We start from the raw sequence: 7,768 nt of genomic DNA, 5'->3' as shown, positions 1-7,768 counted from the left end.
AAAATATCGAATATCGGGAGGTACCGTTATATGGGGGCTATACCAAAACGTGGACCTGCATCGCCCATTTTCATATCAAAAGTTCTGCAGACTTCATTTCGTTCGGAAGCTAGAGTGATTTCCACAGACGGACGTAGCTAAATCGACATAGAATTTTATGCTGATCAAGAATATATATACTTTGTGGTGTCTAAAATGTATATTTCGAGGTGTTACAAACGGAATGAAAAACTTATACTCCATACTGGAGGGTATAAAAATAGAAAACACTTGTTTACAGCAACCTAAAGAAAGGGGACAAGTTCTCCCTCCACTACTATTTGGAGGTGTATTTTAGTAATTATGGAAGATTTTGTTTGGAAATTTAAACCCTCAAGCTAGTAACAAAACTGGGGTTTTGGCCTCTTTTCAAAAATTGTTAAATGCGCCATTTAAACAAGTCAAAATATCTGACAGAAATTATTCGCCATAAATTTCTTCTATATGTCTCAAAATGCATTTTAGAAAGAAAGACAAGACAATCTACATCTCTCCATTCTAGAAACCAAAAGCGATCCAAAATTGTTACTATTTGCAACTTTTACGCATATGCCAAACCATCGCCAGATATCAACGCCAGATACCTACAAAGACCTCAATACCAAATTTTTCCTATCCAGCTCTTCAATTTTATCAAATACTAAATTTAATGCCACTTAGAAGTTTTCGAACACTTATGGTACATATTTCCAAAACTTACTCCATATCTTTGCCACAGACACCAACAGTGACATCCATATCAAATTTCGGGATTCCAGTTCTATCCATTCACCAAATGCCAAATTTAGTACCATTAAGTACTAGAACGCATTTCCAAACCAACTTCACACCTCAATCCCAGATACCAACAGAGACCTCAATATCAAATTTCGAGATTCCAGTCCTATCCCTAAACCCACTATAAAATATAGTACCATTTAGTACTTTAGTACACATTTCCAAAACCATCTTCATTTGTCCAGACTACACATATATTAAATTTCAGATTTCAAGCACTATCTGCTTACCCAATTCCAAATATAGTATTACTTAGGACTTTATATAAAACGAACCTATTAGTTGATATAGTATATCCAGAAGCGAATATTGACAAATTTTATCCCACTTCTTCGAGTAGCAAATTTGTGAATATCAACGTTTGGGCCAAAGTAGGCACTGAGAAATATTTCTTATCAGACATAGGCTAGATACTAAAATGTACAGACCATTCCTTTATGGACCTTCTAGTAAAGTGTGAAACCAATGTCCGAATTTTTACTTTGCCAATGCTATATTAAAAGCAGCAAAGCCCAAAAATTCCAAAAAAAAAAAATAAAATAAAACCAGCAAAGAAAGTGTTAAAGTCGGGCGGGACCCTACACCTCTTTGCATCTACACCGATTTCCACCAAATTTGACACACTAGCTTCTACACTCAATTCGGTCGTATGTGCCATCCCATTTGGGCTAATATTACACGTTTGGTGCGCAATAAAAGCAAATCGTACAAAGTTATATATGGAAGCTATATCCAAATCTGACCCAATCTAGATAAAATTTGGCAAATGTATTTCTGAGCTGTATTTGATATATTTCCCCAAATATTATTGTTACAGAGTGCATATTACAGCTGCGGAGGATAAAAATAATAAATCGGATGAACAATATATATGGGAGCTATAGCTATATCTGAACCGATTTCGATCAAATTTGGCATACTTATTTTCAGGCCTAATTTGGTTGTACAAAACTCCATACTATTCGGGCTGATATATATGGGAGCTATATCTAAATTTTGACCGATTATCTCTAATTTCAATAGGGTTCGTCCTTGGGCCAAACAAATGAATTGTGCAAAATTTCATCTGGATCGGGCTATAAATGTGACCTATACTTTGTTTACAAAAATACATGGACAGACGGATGGACATATATAAATCGTCTCAGAATGTGATTCTATGCAGATCATCAAAAGTAACTATCTATCTCGTTTCCTTTTGCATGTTACAAACAAATGCATAAAGATATAGTACCCAGACCACCTTGTGGTGTAAGACATAAAAATCATACAAAACTGATCCATAGAGACCCCCTGGTTCGCTACAGATCCAAATTTAATCCTCCGAGCTCGTGTATAGAGACTTCCTTCAATGCTAGTCTAGAGAGATTCCTTCCTAGCTATATAAGGACTTACTCCAGTTCGTCTATAGAAATTCCATCACCATAGCTCGTCTAGAAAAATCCCTCCAGAACGTCTACAAATACTGCTACTAATTCGTCTTCAAAGGCTCTCTCTAGGTTGAGACGACCTTATCACTTGGATAGGAAAATTACCCAATCAACGATCAACCTTTCCTTTAAACATTGCATATTGCAAATATTAGTTTAGGGTAACGATGGGATATATTGGTATAGTTTTAAATTTTTATACCCTCCACCATAGTATGGAGGGTATATTAAGTTTGTCATTCCGTTTGTAACTACTCGAAATATGCCCACAACGTATATATATTCTTATATGTCGATTTAGCAATGTCCGTCCGACTGCCCGTCTGTGGAAATCACTCTAGCTTCCGAACGAAATGAAGTAAGTTGATAAAAATTTACTCAAATGTGTACTATGTCTGCAGAACTTTTGGTATTGAAAATGGGCTTGAAGTTCGTAATGAATACTACAGCATAAAACAGAAAATGGGACTTGTAGGTCCACGTCTTTGTATAACCCCCATATAATGGTACCCCCGATATTCGTTATTTTGATGATTTTAGCGGGTTTATTCACCGGAGTTATTTCAAATTTGTTATTTCATGTTCGTAATGGATGCTACAGCCTATGACAGGAGATTGACCATGCAAGTCCACGTCTTCGTACAGCACCCATATAACTGTACCATCCGATATTCGGTATTTTGATGATTTTAGCGAAATTATTCACCGGAATTGATTCAAATTTGGCTCTTGAAGTTAGTAATGAATACTACAGAATAAAACAGAAAATGGGACATGTAGGTCTACGTCTTCGTATAGCCCCCACATTACGGTACCCCCGATATTGAGTATTTTAGAGGCATTATTTACCGGAATTATTTCAAATTTTGTATTTGAAGTTCGTAATATATACTACAGCCTATGTCAGAAAGTTCTCTGTGCAGGTCCACGTTTTATAACCCCCACGGTACCTCCCTATATTCGAAATTTTCATTTTAACTACATTTAAAACAGATTTTTGCAAGTTTCGCATTTGAATATTGTAATAGCTTATGACAAAAGTTGCCTATGCAGGTCTACGTCGTCGTATAGGCCCTAATTTAAGGCTACATTCGGTATTTTTAAGATTTTAACAGAATTTTTAACGGATTTTATTTTTTTTTTTTGAAAATTGACAAATTTGTACCAAATGGTGGAAGGTATTCAAAGTCCGGTCAAACTTACAGCTTTTTTACTTGTTTTCATTGCATCCCATAAAATGATCTGGCTACCATTCATTATCAGAACTATGGTCTTCAGTGATTTCTATTTGTGTGTTAACATGTTATTCTCTTCAAATGCTGAATCGCCAATCCGATTCTTCTAACGTTTTGCATTTTTTTTAATCCATTTTAATTCCATTGTCATTTACAAAAATGGTTGCTTGTTTAATTGAATTTTTAGTGAAATTATTTTAAATGAGACTTTAGGCGTTTATTACATACAATATTTACGTACAATCAAACATTGAATTTACCTCCCACATTTTGCCATAAATCAAGTTATTAAAAAAAGATGTCAAAAATCTGCCAGTAACAAAAACAGCATTTTACGTATTCCAACATTTTTCTCAAATGCCAACACAACAAAAAAAAACTTGCTCAAAGTACTTAACAATCTCTTGTTGTAAAATAATTGCTGGAATGAAGATGTGCAAGCGTTGCTAGCACCACTTGCTCTCCATGGGTCATCCAGTTGAACTTATAAAGACCTAACAAATATTATTTACACTCCTCCTATGTCTGGAATTTGACACATGGCAGGATTGTAGGAAAAAGTACGAAAATCCCCCTCCCCACCAGGAACACTTGGAAACTTTTACAAAAATTCCGCAATCGAAAGCAATTCGTACATTACGTCGTTGTAATTGTTGTTGATAAAGTTTGCATTCATTTCTCGGTGCCGTTTTTTGCACAGAAAGCAAATATTCACAGCCCTAGCCTTGCTGCCTAAAAAAGTGGGTGTCCATTTTTGTGTAAGACATCTCAAAAGTCATAACTTTTCATTTAAGCTCCCATTGTCCATGTCTGTCCGAAATGTTCAAGCATGGCAAGGTTTTAACAGGACACCCAGACGTTAGCGACATCTAGGGTATTTCGGTGTTGGGGGGATATCCTCCCAATACTTTGGAATATGAAAAACAAACACAAACCGGAAGAAATAAGCAATAAATCTTAACATATGCATAACTTAAACAACAAAAGTATTTGACCAGAAGTCCATATAACCACCCCCCTCCACACACACACACAAACATGCACACTCACACATGCTGTTTTAATGCCGCAGTAACTTGGTAAAAAGCTTACAATCTCTACAAGAACACTCCGGAAAGCCTTTATGTAAATACTTTGTAGTCCAACAAGCGTTTGGACAAGACAGCATTGGTCAGAATTGAAGAGCTTAAATACCCAATGTCTGGTGCGGTCACATGGAAATATTGGAACAGTGGTGGAAAGGTTTATAAATATTATTTATTTTTTTTTGAAAATAAAAGGATTTTTTTAGAATAAAACCCTTAAGGAAAAGTCAAAAGTCGGGCGGGGCCGACTATATGTTACCCTACACCACGATGCATTTTTAGTAAAGCTCCCTTGACAAAAGAATTTATTTGAAGTAGATCAGTTATAATTTTGGTTTCAGAGGTAACTAACATAACCCGAAATTGGTTGAAGATATATATGGGAGCTATATCCATAACATTTGACAGAGGTATTTCTAAGAGTATTTGATATCTGGTATCAAATTTCATTTTTTCGAATGCCTATTACGAATGTGAGGGACTTTAACACAAAATCGGATGAAACATGTATATAGGAGCTATAGCTATATCTGAACGGATTATTACCAATTTCAACAGGACTCGTCCTTGGGCCAAACAAATATTGTTTGAAAATTTTCATAGCAACCGAATAAAAAATGCGACCTGCATTATAATCACAAAAATACATGGACGGACGGACGAACAGACGGACTGACATGCATAAATCGACTCAGAAATTGATTCCTCAAAAGTAACCAGTAATTAAAAGTCAAAAGTTGTGCGGACCGACTATATGATACCCTACACCACTATGCATATTTAGTAGAGCTCCCGTAACAAAAGAATTTATTTCGAATAGGTCATACCACCTATCAACATTTGGCTTTAGAGCATTTATAGTTTGCTATAATGTGATGATATCACTTGGAGAAGGATTATATTAGAAATATATATCGAAACCGAGTTGCAAAAATTGGAAACGTACGTCCTGAAAACCACTTCATCTTGGCTGATATTTGCCATTATTTGGATTAAGGATATGTATGGGAGCTATATCCAAATCTTTGCCGTTCACGTTTTACTTGCTACCAAACTTCAGGTCATTTGGACTTATATCAGCCATTTGATGCACAATTAACCCAAAATCAGTTGAAGATATATGGGAGCTATATCTAAATCTGACCCGATTACCACCAATTTAAGTGGGGTTCGTTCTTGGACCAAACAAGTATTGTTTGCAAATTTTCATCTCAATCGGATACTAAATGTGCCCTGCATTTTGTTCACAAGAACACATGGACGGACAGACGGACTGAAATGCATAAATCGATTCAGAATGTGATTCTATGAAGATCCTCAAAAGTAACTATGGGTCTATCTCGCTTCCCTCTCTACGTTACAAACAAATGCACAAAGACATAATACCCTTACCACTATGTGGTGTAGGGTATAAGAAGACCTTACATGCACTGTTGGAACGAATCTAAAATTTTAAGTTGGACTTTTCGCCAACGAAGTAGCGGGCGTATGCTTATATCAAGATATGGCTTTTATCTCTGAATCCTGAATCCGCTTGATCTAATTTTGATGAAAATATTAGGGTGTTCATAGCTTTGACCAAACAGAGTACTTCCTTATCGCGCACCAGCCAGCCAACCAAACAATATAAAAATATTTCGGCCGTATCAAACTATGCTCCCTCAGTAGCCATATGATGCTATAATTTCCATAAATCGTCTTCAAAACTTTTACGCACTATTGCTTGAACATTTTATACCCTCCACCATAGTAGGGAGGGTATATTAAAACTGTCATTCCGTTTTTAACACCTCGAAATATATATTTTCGACCCCACAATGTATATATATATTCTTGGTCAGCATAAATTTCTATGTCGATTTAGCGATGTCCGTCCATCTGTGGAAATCACTCTAGCTTCCGAACGAAATGAAGTAGGTTGATAAAATTTTACACAAATGTATATTATGTCTGCAGAATTTTTGGTATTGAAAATGGGCAATGTTGGTCCACGTTTTGGTATAGCCCAACATAACGGTACCTCTTGATATTCGGTATTTTCATGATTTTAGCGACATTATTCGGCGGAAATGTTTCAAATTTAGTATTTGAAGTTCGTAATGGATGCTACAGCCTATGACGAAAATTTGTATGTGCAGGCCCACGTCTTCGTATAGCCCCATATAACGGTACCTCCCGATAGTCGTTTTTTTTATTATTTTAGCGGCATTATTTACAGGAATTGTTTTAAATTTGGTATTTGAAGCTCGTTAGGATATCATACATTCGGTATTTTTAAGATTTAAACAGAATGTATTTGTTTGATACTTGCCAAATTCGTTCCATATGGTGGAGGGTATTCAAAGTTTGGTCCGGCCGAACTTATAGCTTTTTTACATTATATTATAGTATTCCAAAATAATCCCCCAATGTATAATATTTTTAAATTTCGTAATATATTTTAAATATTATATAAATGTATTATACAACTCGTTATTGAATATTATGTACAGCTGAAATCAATATTTCTATTTATGTTTCAAAATCAATAGTACTACATTTTTAATGCAATTTATTTAGCAATCATGTCTGCTGTCAATCTTGTACCACTCCCTTCCCAATATAAATTTGCAATGTTGTTAATGACATAAATCCAATGAATTCATTATTATTGCATTTCAATTCTTCTATCAATTCCATTTGCATCCCAAGGCAGAAAATGCAAAGACTCAAATACTGTCAGTTGGTGTTACATCAATTCCGAATTTATACTATTTCATTGCGACATTTCTTGTGAAAAAGTGACAAACAATATTTTTTGTTGTAGCTTTAGATGTATATTTGCGTTTGACTTTATTGTTGTTGGGTTTGGTCATGCCACTGATATCGGTTGAACCACATAGTCTTGAAGTCATCATCGACATTCTTTTCTTTGTCATTTGAAAATTTTGCAAAATGCCACGATTTTGTCTCTTCATGTACACACACACACATACACACGAACTTTGCATGCTGCGTAAATCCTTAGACAAGAACCCAATGAGTTGTGACTGCAATTGAATCGGTTTGTACATCGTTTAACTTTCCATCAATCTTCAAGAAGAACTTGAAACTTGAAAATGCCCAAAGACATGTTGGCAACATCATAACGTCAAACAAGTGCTGGTCCAACACTCGGGCAGTGGGAAAAAAATGTGGCTGGTGGTAGAAGTCTTTTAAGGCA

The sequence above is a fragment of the Musca domestica genome, unplaced genomic scaffold, assembly GCF_030504385.1.
Source record: "Musca domestica strain aabys unplaced genomic scaffold, Musca_domestica.polishedcontigs.V.1.1 48, whole genome shotgun sequence".
Taxonomy (NCBI): Eukaryota; Metazoa; Arthropoda; class Insecta; order Diptera; family Muscidae; genus Musca; species Musca domestica.
This window is presented reverse-complemented; position numbering follows the sequence as displayed.